Source organism: Hippocampus zosterae, chromosome 1, assembly GCF_025434085.1.
Source record: "Hippocampus zosterae strain Florida chromosome 1, ASM2543408v3, whole genome shotgun sequence".
In the NCBI taxonomy this organism is placed as follows: Eukaryota; Metazoa; Chordata; class Actinopteri; order Syngnathiformes; family Syngnathidae; genus Hippocampus; species Hippocampus zosterae.
The window spans coordinates 41,904,357-41,917,614 of NC_067451.1; the positions used below are offsets into that span (position 1 = coordinate 41,904,357).

The 13,258-nt window shown below is 50.6% G+C and overlaps 22 non-coding genes across 22 annotated transcripts; all 22 read right to left on the minus strand.

Annotated features, from left to right (window-relative positions):
• Nucleotides 1-107: 107 nt before the first annotated feature.
• Nucleotides 108-226, minus strand: LOC127588672 (5S ribosomal RNA). Its single transcript, XR_007959154.1, has one exon. It is a non-coding gene; the product is annotated as a 5S ribosomal RNA (ribosomal RNA).
• Nucleotides 227-707: 481 nt separating this feature from the next.
• On the minus strand, nt 708-826 carry LOC127612577 (5S ribosomal RNA). The gene has a single exon (XR_007965876.1). It is a non-coding gene; the product is annotated as a 5S ribosomal RNA (ribosomal RNA).
• Nucleotides 827-1,305: 479 nt separating this feature from the next.
• On the minus strand, nt 1,306-1,424 carry LOC127613952 (5S ribosomal RNA). Its single transcript, XR_007966382.1, has one exon. It is a non-coding gene; the product is annotated as a 5S ribosomal RNA (ribosomal RNA).
• Nucleotides 1,425-1,905: 481 nt separating this feature from the next.
• LOC127614419 (5S ribosomal RNA) lies at nt 1,906-2,024 on the minus strand. The gene has a single exon (XR_007966509.1). It is a non-coding gene; the product is annotated as a 5S ribosomal RNA (ribosomal RNA).
• A 479-nt stretch (nt 2,025-2,503) lies between these two features.
• LOC127615432 (5S ribosomal RNA) lies at nt 2,504-2,622 on the minus strand. Its single transcript, XR_007966919.1, has one exon. It is a non-coding gene; the product is annotated as a 5S ribosomal RNA (ribosomal RNA).
• Nucleotides 2,623-3,101: 479 nt separating this feature from the next.
• Nucleotides 3,102-3,220, minus strand: LOC127612610 (5S ribosomal RNA). The gene has a single exon (XR_007965885.1). It is a non-coding gene; the product is annotated as a 5S ribosomal RNA (ribosomal RNA).
• Nucleotides 3,221-3,699: 479 nt separating this feature from the next.
• Nucleotides 3,700-3,818, minus strand: LOC127614489 (5S ribosomal RNA). The gene has a single exon (XR_007966566.1). It is a non-coding gene; the product is annotated as a 5S ribosomal RNA (ribosomal RNA).
• A 479-nt stretch (nt 3,819-4,297) lies between these two features.
• LOC127589024 (5S ribosomal RNA) lies at nt 4,298-4,416 on the minus strand. Its single transcript, XR_007959270.1, has one exon. It is a non-coding gene; the product is annotated as a 5S ribosomal RNA (ribosomal RNA).
• A 479-nt stretch (nt 4,417-4,895) lies between these two features.
• LOC127589030 (5S ribosomal RNA) lies at nt 4,896-5,014 on the minus strand. Its single transcript, XR_007959271.1, has one exon. It is a non-coding gene; the product is annotated as a 5S ribosomal RNA (ribosomal RNA).
• A 478-nt stretch (nt 5,015-5,492) lies between these two features.
• Nucleotides 5,493-5,611, minus strand: LOC127614566 (5S ribosomal RNA). The gene has a single exon (XR_007966614.1). It is a non-coding gene; the product is annotated as a 5S ribosomal RNA (ribosomal RNA).
• A 479-nt stretch (nt 5,612-6,090) lies between these two features.
• Nucleotides 6,091-6,209, minus strand: LOC127613227 (5S ribosomal RNA). The gene has a single exon (XR_007966111.1). It is a non-coding gene; the product is annotated as a 5S ribosomal RNA (ribosomal RNA).
• Nucleotides 6,210-6,688: 479 nt separating this feature from the next.
• On the minus strand, nt 6,689-6,807 carry LOC127588286 (5S ribosomal RNA). The gene has a single exon (XR_007959034.1). It is a non-coding gene; the product is annotated as a 5S ribosomal RNA (ribosomal RNA).
• Nucleotides 6,808-7,285: 478 nt separating this feature from the next.
• Nucleotides 7,286-7,404, minus strand: LOC127612855 (5S ribosomal RNA). Its single transcript, XR_007965975.1, has one exon. It is a non-coding gene; the product is annotated as a 5S ribosomal RNA (ribosomal RNA).
• Nucleotides 7,405-7,882: 478 nt separating this feature from the next.
• On the minus strand, nt 7,883-8,001 carry LOC127614771 (5S ribosomal RNA). The gene has a single exon (XR_007966694.1). It is a non-coding gene; the product is annotated as a 5S ribosomal RNA (ribosomal RNA).
• A 479-nt stretch (nt 8,002-8,480) lies between these two features.
• Nucleotides 8,481-8,599, minus strand: LOC127588861 (5S ribosomal RNA). The gene has a single exon (XR_007959211.1). It is a non-coding gene; the product is annotated as a 5S ribosomal RNA (ribosomal RNA).
• Nucleotides 8,600-9,077: 478 nt separating this feature from the next.
• LOC127589043 (5S ribosomal RNA) lies at nt 9,078-9,196 on the minus strand. Its single transcript, XR_007959275.1, has one exon. It is a non-coding gene; the product is annotated as a 5S ribosomal RNA (ribosomal RNA).
• Nucleotides 9,197-9,674: 478 nt separating this feature from the next.
• On the minus strand, nt 9,675-9,793 carry LOC127614777 (5S ribosomal RNA). The gene has a single exon (XR_007966695.1). It is a non-coding gene; the product is annotated as a 5S ribosomal RNA (ribosomal RNA).
• Nucleotides 9,794-10,272: 479 nt separating this feature from the next.
• On the minus strand, nt 10,273-10,391 carry LOC127589048 (5S ribosomal RNA). The gene has a single exon (XR_007959279.1). It is a non-coding gene; the product is annotated as a 5S ribosomal RNA (ribosomal RNA).
• A 479-nt stretch (nt 10,392-10,870) lies between these two features.
• Nucleotides 10,871-10,989, minus strand: LOC127589057 (5S ribosomal RNA). Its single transcript, XR_007959280.1, has one exon. It is a non-coding gene; the product is annotated as a 5S ribosomal RNA (ribosomal RNA).
• Nucleotides 10,990-11,468: 479 nt separating this feature from the next.
• Nucleotides 11,469-11,587, minus strand: LOC127615079 (5S ribosomal RNA). Its single transcript, XR_007966808.1, has one exon. It is a non-coding gene; the product is annotated as a 5S ribosomal RNA (ribosomal RNA).
• Nucleotides 11,588-12,065: 478 nt separating this feature from the next.
• Nucleotides 12,066-12,184, minus strand: LOC127614577 (5S ribosomal RNA). Its single transcript, XR_007966625.1, has one exon. It is a non-coding gene; the product is annotated as a 5S ribosomal RNA (ribosomal RNA).
• A 479-nt stretch (nt 12,185-12,663) lies between these two features.
• Nucleotides 12,664-12,782, minus strand: LOC127613719 (5S ribosomal RNA). Its single transcript, XR_007966296.1, has one exon. It is a non-coding gene; the product is annotated as a 5S ribosomal RNA (ribosomal RNA).
• Between the last annotated feature and the right edge of the window lie 476 nt (nt 12,783-13,258).

The window sequence follows — 13,258 nt, forward strand, 5'->3', positions numbered from 1 at the left end:
AGGAAACGATTTCAAACCACAGGATAAGTGAAAGTTGAATGACGAATGAATGCCAAAATTTTTGGAAAGAGCAGTGAATCGTGTTGTGAATTGGAGGTGGGTGGAAAAGCTTACAGCACCTGGTATTCCCAGGAGGTCTCCCATCCAAGTACTAACCAGGCCCGACCCTGCTTAGCTTCCGAGATCGGACGAGATCGGGCGTTCTCAGGGTAGTATGGCCGTAAGCGAGGGAAAACGTGAAAATTGTCCCCTTTATAGCAGACAGGGCACTTGCGGGTTGGGGATGGAGTCGTGGGGTGATTTTTTTTTTTCATTTAATGACCTCCTCCCGAGAGCACGAAGGAGGGGCCCGCTCCCGTGGTGGTTGGAGCGCGCAGCCTGTCAGGCTCGCATACGGTCCTCTGCGAGCACGCATATGCGGTATTTGATGTTTGTTGCAAAAGTGGGCTTTTCCAGTGGAGGTGCATAGGCATCCAGCAGGCGGAAATCCCAAGCTGTTTCATGTCCAATTGCTATCATTACCGATTCCCGTGCAGACGGCTCCCTCTGTTGGACATTAATTTTATTCCAAAGAGACGTTGATCTGTCAAATCAACGTGAAGGAAACGATTTCAAACCACAGGATAAGTGAAAGTTGAATGACGAATGAATGCCAAAATTTTTGGAAAGAGCAGTGAATCGTGTTGAGAATTGGAGGTGGGTGCAAAAGCTTACAGCACCTGGTATTCCCAGGGGGTCTCCCATCCAAGTACTAACCAGGCCCGACCCTGCTTAGCTTCCGAGATCGGACGAGATCGGGCGTTCTCAGGGTAGTATGGCCGTAAGCGAGGGAAAATGCGAAAATTGTCCTCTTTATAGCAGACAGGGCACTTCTGGGTCGGGGGTGGAGTAGTGGGGTGATTTTTTTTCATTTAATAAACCTCCTCCGGAGTGCACAAAGGAGGGGCCCGCTCCCGTGGTGGTTTGAGCGCGCAGCCTGTCAGGCTCGCATATGGTCCTCTGCGAGCGCGCAGAGGCTGTACTTGATGTCTGTTGCAAAAGTGGGCTTTTCCAGTGGAGGTGCATAGGCATCCAGCAGGCGGAAATCCCAAGCTGTTTCATGTCCAAGTGCTATCATTACCGATTCCCGTGCAGACGGCTCCCTCTGTTGGACATTAATTTTATTCCAAAGAGACGTTGATCTGTCAAATCAACGTGAAGGAAACGATTTCAAACCACAGGATAAGTGAAAGTTGAATGACGAATGAATGCCAAAATTTTTGGAAAGAGCAGTGAATCGTGTTGTGAATTGGAGGTGGGTGGAAAAGCTTACAGCACCTGGTATTCCCAGGAGGTCTCCCATCCAAGTACTAACCAGGCCCGACGCTGCTTAGCTTCCGAGATCGGACGAGATCGGGCGTTCTCAGGGTAGTATGGCCGTAAGCAAGGGAAAATGTGAAAATTGTCCCCTTTATAGCAGACAGGGCACTTGCGGGTCGGGGATGGAGTCGTGGGGTGATTTTTTTTTTTCATTTAATGACCTCCTCCCGAGAGCACGAAGGAGGGGCCCGCTCCCGTGGTGGTTTGAGCGCGCAGCCTGTCAGGCTCGCATACGGTCCTCTGCGAGCACGCAGATGCGGTATTTGATGTTTGTTGCAAAAGTGGGCACTTCCAGTGGAGGTGCAAAGGCATCCAGCAGGCGGAAATCCCAAGCTGCTTCATGTCCAAGTGCTATCATGACCGATCCCCGTGCAGACGGCTCCCTCTGTTGGACATTAATTTTATTCCAAAGAGACGTTGATCTGTCAAATCAACGTGAAGGAAACGATTTCAAACCACAGGATAAGTGAAAGTTGAATGACGAATGAAAGCCAAAATTTTTGGAAAGAGCAGTGAATCGTGTTGAGAATTGGAGGTGGGTGCAAAAGCTTACAGCACCTGGTATTCCCAGGCGGTCTCCCATCCAAGTACTAACCAGGCCCGACCCTTCTTAGCTTCCGAGATCGGACGAGATCGGGCGTTCTCAGGGTAGTATGGCCGTAAGCGAGGGAAAATGTGAAAATTGTCCCCTTTATAGCAGACAGGGCACTTGCGGGTCGGGGATGGAGTAGTGGGGTGATTTTTTTTTCATTTAATGACCTCCTCCCGAGAGCACGAAGGAGGGGCCCGCTCCCGTGGTGGTTTGAGCGCGCAGCCTGTCAGGCTCGCATACGGTCCTCTGCGAGCACGCAGATGCGGTATTTGATGTTTGTTGCAAAAGTGGGCACTTCCAGTGGAGGTGCAAAGGCATTCAGCAGGCGGAAATCCCAAGCTGCTTCATGTCCAAGTGCTATCATTACCGATTCCCGTGCAGACGGCTCCCTCTGTTGGACATTAATTTTATTCCAAAGAGACGTTGATCTGTCAAATCAACGTGAAGGAAACGATTTCAAACCACAGGATAAGTGAAAGTTGAATGACGAATGAATGCCAAAATTTTTGGAAAGAGCAGTGAATCGTGTTGAGAATTGGAGGTGGGTGCAAAAGCTTACAGCACCTGGTATTCCCAGGCGGTCTCCCATCCAAGTACTAACCAGGCCCGACCCTGCTTAGCTTCCGAGATCGGACGAGATTCGGCGTTCTCAGGGTAGTATGGCCGTAAGCGAGGGAAAACGTGAAAATTGTCCCCTTTATAGCAGACACGGCACTTTCGGGTCGGGGATGGAGTAGTGGGGTGATTTTTTTTTCATTTAATGACCTCCTCCCGAGAGCACGAAGGAGGGGCCTGCTCCCGTGGTGGTTTGAGCGCGCAGCCTGTCAGGCTCGCATACGGTCCTCTGCGAGCGCGCAGATGCGGTATTTGATGTTTGTTGCAAAAGTGGGCTTTTCCAGTGGAGGTGCAAACGCATCCAGCAGGCGGAAATCCCAAGCTGTTTCATGTCCAAGTGCTATCATGACCGATCCCCGTGCAGACGGCTCCCTCTGTTGGACATTAATTTTATTCCAAAGAGACGTTGATCTGTCAAATCAACGTGAAGGAAACGATTTTAAACCACAGGATAAGTGAAAGTTGAATGACGAATGAATGCCAAAATTTTTGGAAAGAGCAGTGAATCGTGTTGAGAATTGGAGGTGGGTGCAAAAGCTTACAGCACCTGGTATTCCCAGGCGGTCTCCCATCCAAGTACTAACCAGGCCCGACCCTGCTTAGCTTCCGAGATCGAACGAGATCGGGCGTTCTCAGGGTAGTATGGCCGTAAGCGAGGGAAAACGTGAAAATTGTCCCCTTTATAGCAGACAAGGCACTTGCGGGTCGGGGATGGAGTAGTGGGGTGATTTTTTTTTCATTTAATGACCTCCTCCCGAGAGCACGAAGGAGGGGCCTGCTCCCGTGGTGGTTTGAGCGCGCAGCCTGTCAGGCTCGCATACGGTCCTCTGCGAGCGCGCAGATGCGGTATTTGATGTTTGTTGCAAAAGTGGGCTTTTCCAGTGGAGGTGCAAACGCATCCAGCAGGCGGAAATCCCAAGCTGTTTCATGTCCAAGTGCTATCATGACCGATCCCCGTGCAGACGGCTCCCTCTGTTGGACATTAATTTTATTCCAAAGAGACGTTGATCTGTCAAATCAACGTGAAGGAAACGATTTTAAACCACAGGATAAGTGAAAGTTGAATGACTAATGAAAGCCAAAATTTTTGGAAAGAGCAGTGAATCGTGTTGAGAATTGGAGGTGGGTGCAAAAGCTTACAGCACCTGGTATTCCCAGGCGGTCTCCCATCCAAGTACTAACCAGGCCCGACCCTGCTCAGCTTCCGAGATCGGACGAGATCGGGCGTTCTCAGGGTAGTATGGCCGTAAGCGAGGGAAAACGTGAAAATTGTCCCCTTTATAGCAGACATGGCACTTGCGGGTCGGGGATGGAGTCGTGGGGTGATTTTTTTTTCATTTAATGACCTCCTCCCGAGAGCACGAAGGAGGGGCCCGCTCCCGTGGTGGTTTGAGCGCGCAGCCTGTCAGGCTCGCATTCGGTCCTCTGCGAGCGCGCAGATGCGGTATTTGATGTTTGTTGCAAAAGTGGGCTTTTCCAGTGGAGGTGCAAAGGCATCCAGCAGGCGGAAATCCCAAGCTGTTTCATGTCCAAGTGCTATCATGACCGATCCCCGTGCAGACGGCTCCCTCTGTTGGACATTAATTTTATTCCAAAGAGACGTTGATCTGTCAAATCAACGTGAAGGAAACGATTTCAAACCACAGGATAAGTGAAAGTTGAATGACGAATGAATGCCAAAATTTTTGGAAAGAGCAGTGAATCGTGTTGAGTATTGGAGGTGGGTGCAAAAGCTTACAGCACCTGGTATTCCCAGGCGGTCTCCCATCCAAGTACTAACCAGGCCCGACCCTGCTTAGCTTCCGAGATCGGACGAGATCGGGCGTTCTCAGGGTAGTATGGCCGTAAGCGAGGGAAAACGCGAAAATTGTCCTCTTTATAGCAGACAGGGCACTTCTGGGTCGGGGGTGGAGTAGTGGGGTGATTTTTTTTCATTTAATAAACCTCCTCCGGAGTGCACAAAGGAGGGGCCCGCTCCCGTGGTGGTTTGAGCGCGCAGCCTGTCAGGCTCGCATACGGTCCTCTGCGAGCGCGCAGAGGCTGTACTTGATGTCTGTTGCAAAAGTGGGCTTTTCCAGTGGAGGTGCATAGGCATCCAGCAGGCGGAAATCCCAAGCTGTTTCATGTCCAAGTGCTATCATTACCGATTCCCGTGCAGACGGCTCCCTCTGTTGGACATTAATTTTATTCCAAAGAGACGTTGATCTGTCAAATCAACGTGAAGGAAACGATTTTAAACCACAGGATAAGTGAAAGTTGAATGACGAATGAATGCCAAAATTTTTGGAAAGAGCAGTGAATCGTGTTGAGAATTGGAGGTGGGTGCAAAAGCTTACAGCACCTGGTATTCCCAGGCGGTCTCCCATCCAAGTACTAACCAGGCCCGACCCTGCTTAGCTTCCGAGATCGGACGAGATCGGGCGTTCTCAGGGTAGTATGGCCGTAAGCGAGGCAAAACGTGAAAATTGTCCCCTTTATAGCAGACACGGCACTTGCAGGTCGGGGATGGAGTAGTGGGGTGATTTTTTTTTCATTTAATGACCTCCTCCCGAGAGCACGAAGGAGGGGCCTGCTCCCGTGGTGGTTTGAGCGCGCAGCCTGTCAGGCTCGCATACGGTCCTCTGCGAGCACGCAGATGCGGTATTTGATGTTTGTTGCAAAAGTGGGCTTTTCCAGTGGAGGTGCAAAGGCATCCAGCAGGCGGAAATCCCAAGCTGTTTCATGTCCAAGTGCTATCATGACCGACCCCGTGCAGACGGCTCCCTCTGTCGGACATTAATTTTATTCCAAAGAGACGTTGATCTGTCAAATCAACGTGAAGGAAACGATTTCAAACCACAGGATAAGTGATAGTTGACTGACTAATGAAAGCCAAAATTTTTGGAAAGAGCAGTGAATCGTGTTGAGAATTGGAGGTGGGTGCAAAAGCTTAGAGCACCTGGTATTCCCAGGTGGTCTCCCATCCAAGTACTAACCAGGCCCGACCCTGCTTAGCTTCCGAGATCGGACGAGATCGGGCGTTCTCAGGGTAGTATGGCCATAAGCGAGGGAAAACGCGAAAATTGTCCCCTTTATAGCAGACAAGGCACTTGCGGGTCGGGGATGGAGTAGTGGGGTGATTTTTTTTTCATTTCATGACCTCCTCCCGAGAGCACGAAGGAGGGGCCCGCTCCCGTGGTGGTTTGAGCGCGCAGCCTGTCAGGCTCGCATACGGTCCTCTGCGAGCACGCAGATGCAGTATTTGATGTTTGTTGCAAAAGTGGGCTTTTCCAGTGGAGGTGCAAAGGCATCCAGCAGGCGGAAATCCCAAGCTGCTTCATGTCCAAGTGCTATCATGACCGATCCCCGTGCAGACGTCTCCCTCTGTTGGACATTAATTTTATTCCAAAGAGACGTTGATCCGTCAAATCAACGTGAAGGAAACGATTTCAAACCACAGGATAAGTGAAAGTTGAATGACGAATGAATGCCAAAATTTTTGGAAAGAGCAGTGAATCGTGTTGTGAATTGGAGGTGGGTGCAAAAGCTTACAGCACCTGGTATTCCCAGGCGGTCTCCCATTCAAGTACTAACCAGGCCCGACCCTGCTTAGCTTCCGAGATCGGACGAGATCGGGCGTTCTCAGGGTAGTATGGCCGTAAGCGAGGGAAAACGTGAAAATTGTCCCCTTTATAGCAGACAAGGCACTTGCGGGTAGGGGATGGAGTAGTGTGGTGATTTTTTTTTCATTTAATGACCTCCTCCCGAGAGCACGAAGGAGGGGCCCGCTCCCGTGGTGGTTTGAGCGCGCAGCCTGTCAGGCTCGCATACGGTCCTCTGCGAGCACGCAGATGCGGTATTTGATGTTTGTTGCAAAAGTGGGCTTTTCCAGTGGAGGTGCAAAGGCATCCAGCAGGCGGAAATCCCAAGCTGCTTCATGTCCAAGTGCTATCATGACCGATCCCCGTGCAGACGGCTCCCTCTGTTGGACATTAATTTTATTCCAAAGAGACGTTGATCTGTCAAATCAACGTGAAGGAAACGATTTCAAACCACAGGATAAGTGAAAGTTGAATGACGAATGAATGCCAAAATTTTTGGAAAGAGCAGTGAATCGTGTTGTGAATTGGAGGTGGGTGCAAAAGCTTACAGCACCTGGTATTCCCAGGCGGTCTCCCATCCAAGTACTAACCAGGCCCTACCCTGCTTAGCTTCCGAGATCAGACGAGATCGGGTGTTCTCAGGGTAGTATGGCCGTAAGCGAGGGAAAACGCGAAAATTATCCTCTTTATAGCAGACAGGGCACTTCTGGGTCGGGGATGGAGTAGTGGGGTGATTTTTTTTCATTTAATGACCTCCTCCCGAGAGCACGAAGGAGGGGCCTGCTCCCGTGGTGGTTTGAGCGCGCAGCCTGTCAGGCTCGCATACGGTCCTCTGCGAGCGCGCAGATGCGGTATTTGATGTTTGTTGCAAAAGTGGGCTTTTCCAGTGGAGGTGCAAATGCATCCAGCAGGCGGAAATCCCAAGCTGTTTCATGTCCAAGTGCTATCATGACCGATCCCCGTGCAGACGGCTCCCTCTGTTGGACATTAATTTTATTCCAAAGAGACGTTGATCTGTCAAATCAACGTGAAGGAAACGATTTTAAACCACAGGATAAGTGAAAGTTGAATGACGAATGAATGCCAAAATTTTTGGAAAGAGCAGTGAATCGTGTTGAGAATTGGAGGTGGGTGCAAAAGCTTACAGCACCTGGTATTCCCAGGCGGTCTCCCATCCAAGTACTAACCAGGCCCGACCCTGCTTAGCTTCCGAGATCGGACGAGATCGGGCGTTCTCAGGGTAGTATGGCCATAAGCGAGGGAAAACGTGAAAATTGTCCCCTTTATAGCAGACAAGGCACTTGCGGGTCGGGGATGGAGTAGTGGGGTGATTTTTTTTTCATTTAATGACCTCCTCCCGAGAGCACGAAGGAGGGGCCCGCTCCCGTGGTGGTTTGAGCGCGCAGCCTGTCAGGCTCGCATACGGTCCTCTGCGAGCGCGCAGATGCAGTATTTGATGTTTGTTGCAAAAGTGGGCTTTTCCAGTGGAGGTGGAAAGGCATCCAGCAGGCGGAAATCCCAAGCTGTTTCATGTCCAAGTGCTATCATGACCGACTCCGTGCAGACGGCTCCCTCTGTTGGACATTAATTTTATTCCAAAGAGACGTTGATCTGTCAAATCAACGTGAAGGAAACGATTTCAAACCACAGGATAAGTGAAAGTTGAATGACTAATGAAAGCCAAAATTTTTGGAAAGAGCAGTGAATCGTGTTGAGAATTGCAGGTGGGTGCAAAAGCTTACAGCAGCTGGTATTCCCAGGCGGTCTCCCATCCAAGTACTAACCAGGCCCGACCCTGCTTAGCTTCCGAGATCGGACGAGATCGGGCGTTCTCAGGGTAGTATGGCCGTAAGCGAGGGAAAACGTGAAAATTGTCCCCTTTATAGCAGACATGGCACTTGCGGGTCGGGGATGGAGTCGTGGGGTGATTTTTTTTTCATTTAATGACCTCCTCCCGAGAGCACGAAGGAGGGGCCCGCTCCCGTGGTGGTTTGAGCGCGCAGCCTGTCAGGCTCGCATTCGGTCCTCTGCGAGCGCGCAGATGCGGTATTTGATGTTTGTTGCAAAAGTGGGCTTTTCCAGTGGAGGTGCAAAGGCATCCAGCAGGCGGAAATCCCAAGCTGTTTCATGTCCAAGTGCTATCATGACCGATCCCCGTGCAGACGGCTCCCTCTGTTGGACATTAATTTTATTCCAAAGAGACGTTGATCTGTCAAATCAACGTGAAGGAAACGATTTCAAACCACAGGATAAGTGAAAGTTGAATGACGAATGAATGCCAAAATTTTTGGAAAGAGCAGTGAATCGTGTTGTGAATTGGAGGTGGGTGCAAAAGCTTACAGCACCTGGTATTCCCAGGCGGTCTCCCATCCAAGTACTAACCAGGCCCTACCCTGCTTAGCTTCCGAGATCAGACGAGATCGGGTGTTCTCAGGGTAGTATGGCCGTAAGCGAGGGAAAACGCGAAAATTATCCTCTTTATAGCAGAGAGGGCACTTCTGGGTCGGGGGTGGAGTAGTGGGGTGATTTTTTTTCATTTAATGACCTCCTCCCGAGAGCACGAAGGAGGGGCCTGCTCCCGTGGTGGTTTGAGCGCGCAGCCTGTCAGGCTCGCATACGGTCCTCTGCGAGCGCGCAGATGCGGTATTTGATGTTTGTTGCAAAAGTGGGCTTTTCCAGTGGAGGTGCAAACGCATCCAGCAGGCGGAAATCCCAAGCTGTTTCATGTCCAAGTGCTATCATGACCGATCCCCGTGCAGACGGCTCCCTCTGTTGGACATTAATTTTATTCCAAAGAGACGTTGATCTGTCAAATCAACGTGAAGGAAACGATTTTAAACCACAGGATAAGTGAAAGTTGAATGACGAATGAATGCCAAAATTTTTGGAAAGAGCAGTGAATCGTGTTGAGAATTGGAGGTGGGTGCAAAAGCTTACAGCACCTGGTATTCCCAGGCGGTCTCCCATCCAAGTACTAACCAGGCCCGACCCTGCTTAGCTTCCGAGATCGGACGAGATCGGGCGTTCTCAGGGTAGTATGGCCGTAAGCGAGGGAAAACGTGAAAATTGTCCCCTTTATAGCAGACAAGGCACTTGCGGGTCGGGGATGGAGTAGTGGGGTGATTTTTTTTTCATTTAATGACCTCCTCCCGAGAGCACGAAGGAGGGGCCCGCTCCCGTGGTGGTTTGAGCGCGCAGCCTGTCAGGCTCGCATACGGTCCTCTGCGAGCACGCAGATGCAGTATTTGATGTTTGTTGCAAAAGTGGGCTTTTCCAGTGGAGGTGGAAAGGCATCCAGCAGGCGGAAATCCCAAGCTGTTTCATGTCCAAGTGCTATCATGACCGACCCCGTGCAGACGGCTCCCTCTGTTGGACATTAATTTTATTCCAAAGAGACGTTGATCTGTCAAATCAACGTGAAGGAAACGATTTCAAACCACAGGATAAGTGAAAGTTGAATGACTAATGAAAGCCAAAATTTTTGGAAAGAGCAGTGAATCGTGTTGAGAATTGCAGGTGGGTGCAAAAGCTTACAGCAGCTGGTATTCCCAGGCGGTCTCCCATCCAAGTACTAACCAGGCCCGACCCTGCTTAGCTTCCGAGATCGGACGAGATCGGGCGTTCTCAGGGTAGTATGGCCGTAAGCGAGGGAAAACGTGAAAATTGTCCCCTTTATAGCAGACATGGCACTTGCGGGTCGGGGATGGAGTCGTGGGGTGATTTTTTTTTCATTTAATGACCTCCTCCCGAGAGCACGAAGGAGGGGCCCGCTCCCGTGGTGGTTTGAGCGCGCAGCCTGTCAGGCTCGCATACGGTCCTCTGCGAGCGCGCAGAGGCTGTACTTGATGTCTGTTGCAAAAGTGGGCTTTTCCAGTGGAGGTGCATAGGCATCCAGCAGGCGGAAATCCCAAGCTGTTTCATGTCCAAGTGCTATCATTACCGATTCCCGTGCAGACGGCTCCCTCTGTTGGACATTAATTTTATTCCAAAGAGACGTTGATCTGTCAAATCAACGTGAAGGAAACGATTTCAAACCACAGGATAAGTGAAAGTTGAATGACTAATGAAAGCCAAAATTTTTGGAAAGAGCAGTGAATCGTGTTGAGAATTGGAGGTGGGTGCAAAAGCTTACAGCACCTGGTATTCCCAGGCGGTCTCCCATCCAAGTACTAACCAGGCCCGACCCTGCTTAGCTTCCGAGATCGGACGAGATCGGGCGTTCTCAGGGTAGTATGGCCGTAAGCGAGGGAAAACGCGAAAATTGTCCCCTTTATAGCAGACACGGCACTTGCGGGTCGGGGATGGAGTAGTGGGGTGATTTTTTTTTCATTTAATGACCTCCTCCCGAGAGCACGAAGGAGGGGCCCGCTCCCGTGGTGGTTTGAGCGCGCAGCCTGTCAGGCTCGCATACGGTCCTCTGCGAGCGCGCAGAGGCTGTACTTGATGTCTGTTGCAAAAGTGGGCTTTTCCAGTGGAGGTGCATAGGCATCCAGCAGGCGGAAATCCCAAGCTGTTTCATGTCCAAGTGCTATCATTACCGATTCCCGTGCAGACGGCTCCCTCTGTTGGACATTAATTTTATTCCAAAGAGACGTTGATCTGTCAAATCAACGTGAAGGAAACGATTTCAAACCACAGGATAAGTGAAAGTTGAATGACTAATGAAAGCCAAAATTTTTGGAAAGAGCAGTGAATCGTGTTGAGAATTGGAGGTGGGTGCAAAAGCTTACAGCACCTGGTATTCCCAGGCGGTCTCCCATCCAAGTACTAACCAGGCCCGACCCTGCTTAGCTTCCGAGATCGGACGAGATCGGGCGTTCTCAGGGTAGTATGGCCGTAAGCGAGGGAAAACGCGAAAATTGTCCCCTTTATAGCAGACACGGCACTTGCGGGTCGGGGATGGAGTAGTGGGGTGATTTTTTTTTCATTTAATGACCTCCTCCCGAGAGCACGAAGGAGGGGCCCGCTCCCGTGGTGGTTTGAGCGCGCAGCCTGTCAGGCTCGCATACGGTCCTCTGCGAGCACGCAGATGCAGTATTTGATGTTTGTTGCAAAAGTGGGCTTTTCCAGTGGAGGTGCAAAGGTATCCAGCAGGCGGAAATCCCAAGCTGCTTCATGTCCAAGTGCTATCATGACCGATCCCCGTGCTGACGGCTCCCTCTGTTGGACATTAATTTTATTCCAAAGAGACGTTGATCTGTCAAATCAACGTGAAGGAAACGATTTCAAACCACAGGATAAGTGAAAGTTGAATGACGAATGAATGCCAAAATTTTTGGAAAGAGCAGTGAATCGTGTTGTGATTTGGAGGTGGGTGCAAAAGCTTACAGCACCTGGTATTCCCAGGCGGTCTCCCATCCAAGTACTAACCAGGCCCGACCCTGCTTAGCTTCCGAGATCGGACGAGATCGGGCGTTCTCAGGGTATTATGGCCGTAAACGAGGGAAAACGTGAAAATTGTCCCCTTTATAGCAGACAAGGCACTTGCGGGTAGGGGATGGAGTAGTGTGGTGATTTTTTTTTCATTTCATGACCTCCTCCCGAGAGCACGAAGGAGGGGCCCGCTCCCGTGGTGGTTTGAGCGCGCAGCCTGTCAGGCTCGCATACGGTCCTCTGCGAGCACGCAGATGCAGTATTTGATGTTTGTTGCAAAAGTGGGCTTTTCCAGTGGAGGTGCAAAGGCATCCAGCAGGCGGAAATCCCAAGCTGTTTCATGTCCAAGTGCTATCATGACCGACCCCGTGCAGACGGCTCCCTCTGTCGGACATTAATTTTATTCCAAAGAGACGTTGATCTGTCAAATCAACGTGAAGGAAACGATTTCAAACCACAGGATAAGTGATAGTTGACTGACTAATGAAAGCCAAAATTTTTGGAAAGAGCAGTGAATCGTGTTGAGAATTGGAGGTGGGTGCAAAAGCTTAGAGCACCTGGTATTCCCAGGTGGTCTCCCATCCAAGTACTAACCAGGCCCGACCCTGCTTAGCTTCCGAGATCGGACGAGATCGGGCGTTCTCAGGGTAGTATGGCCATAAGCGAGGGAAAACGCGAAAATTGTCCCCTTTATAGCAGACAAGGCACTTGCGGGTCGGGGATGGAGTAGTGGGGTGATTTTTTTTTCATTTCATGACCTCCTCCCGAGAGCACGAAGGAGGGGCCCGCTCCCGTGGTGGTTTGAGCGCGCAGCCTGTCAGGCTCGCATACGGTCCTCTGCGAGCACGCAGATGCAGTATTTGATGTTTGTTGCAAAAGTGGGCTTTTCCAGTGGAGGTGCAAAGGCATCCAGCAGGCGGAAATCCCAAGCTGCTTCATGTCCAAGTGCTATCATGACCGATCCCCGTGCAGACGTCTCCCTCTGTTGGACATTAATTTTATTCCAAAGAGACGTTGATCTGTCAAATCAACGTGAAGGAAACGATTTCAAACCACAGGATAAGTGAAAGTTGAATGACGAATGAATGCCAAAATTTTTGGAAAGAGCAGTGAATCGTGTTGTGAATTGGAGGTGGGTGCAAAAGCTTACAGCACCTGGTATTCCCAGGCGGTCTCCCATTCAAGTACTAACCAGGCCCGACCCTGCTTAGCTTCCGAGATCGGACGAGATCGGGCGTTCTCAGGGTAGTATGGCCATAAGCGAGGGAAAACGCGAAAATTGTCCCCTTTATAGCAGACAAGGCACTTGCGGGTCGGGGATGGAGTAGTGGGGTGATTTTTTTTTCATTTCATGACCTCCTCCCGAGAGCACGAAGGAGGGGCCCGCTCCCGTGGTGGTTTGAGCGCGCAGCCTGTCAGGCTCGCATACGGTCCTCTGCGAGCACGCAGATGCAGTATTTGATGTTTGTTGCAAAAGTGGGCTTTTCCAGTGGAGGTGCAAAGGCATCCAGCAGGCGGAAATCCCAAGCTGCTTCATGTCCAAGTGCTATCATGACCGATCCCCGTGCAGACGTCTCCCTCTGTTGGACATTAATTTTATTCCAAAGAGACGTTGATCCGTCAAATCAACGTGAAGGAAACGATTTCAAACCACAGGATAAGTGAAAGTTGAATGACGAATGAATGCCAAAACTTTTGGAAAGAGCAGTGAATCGTGTTGTGAATTGGAGGTGGGTGC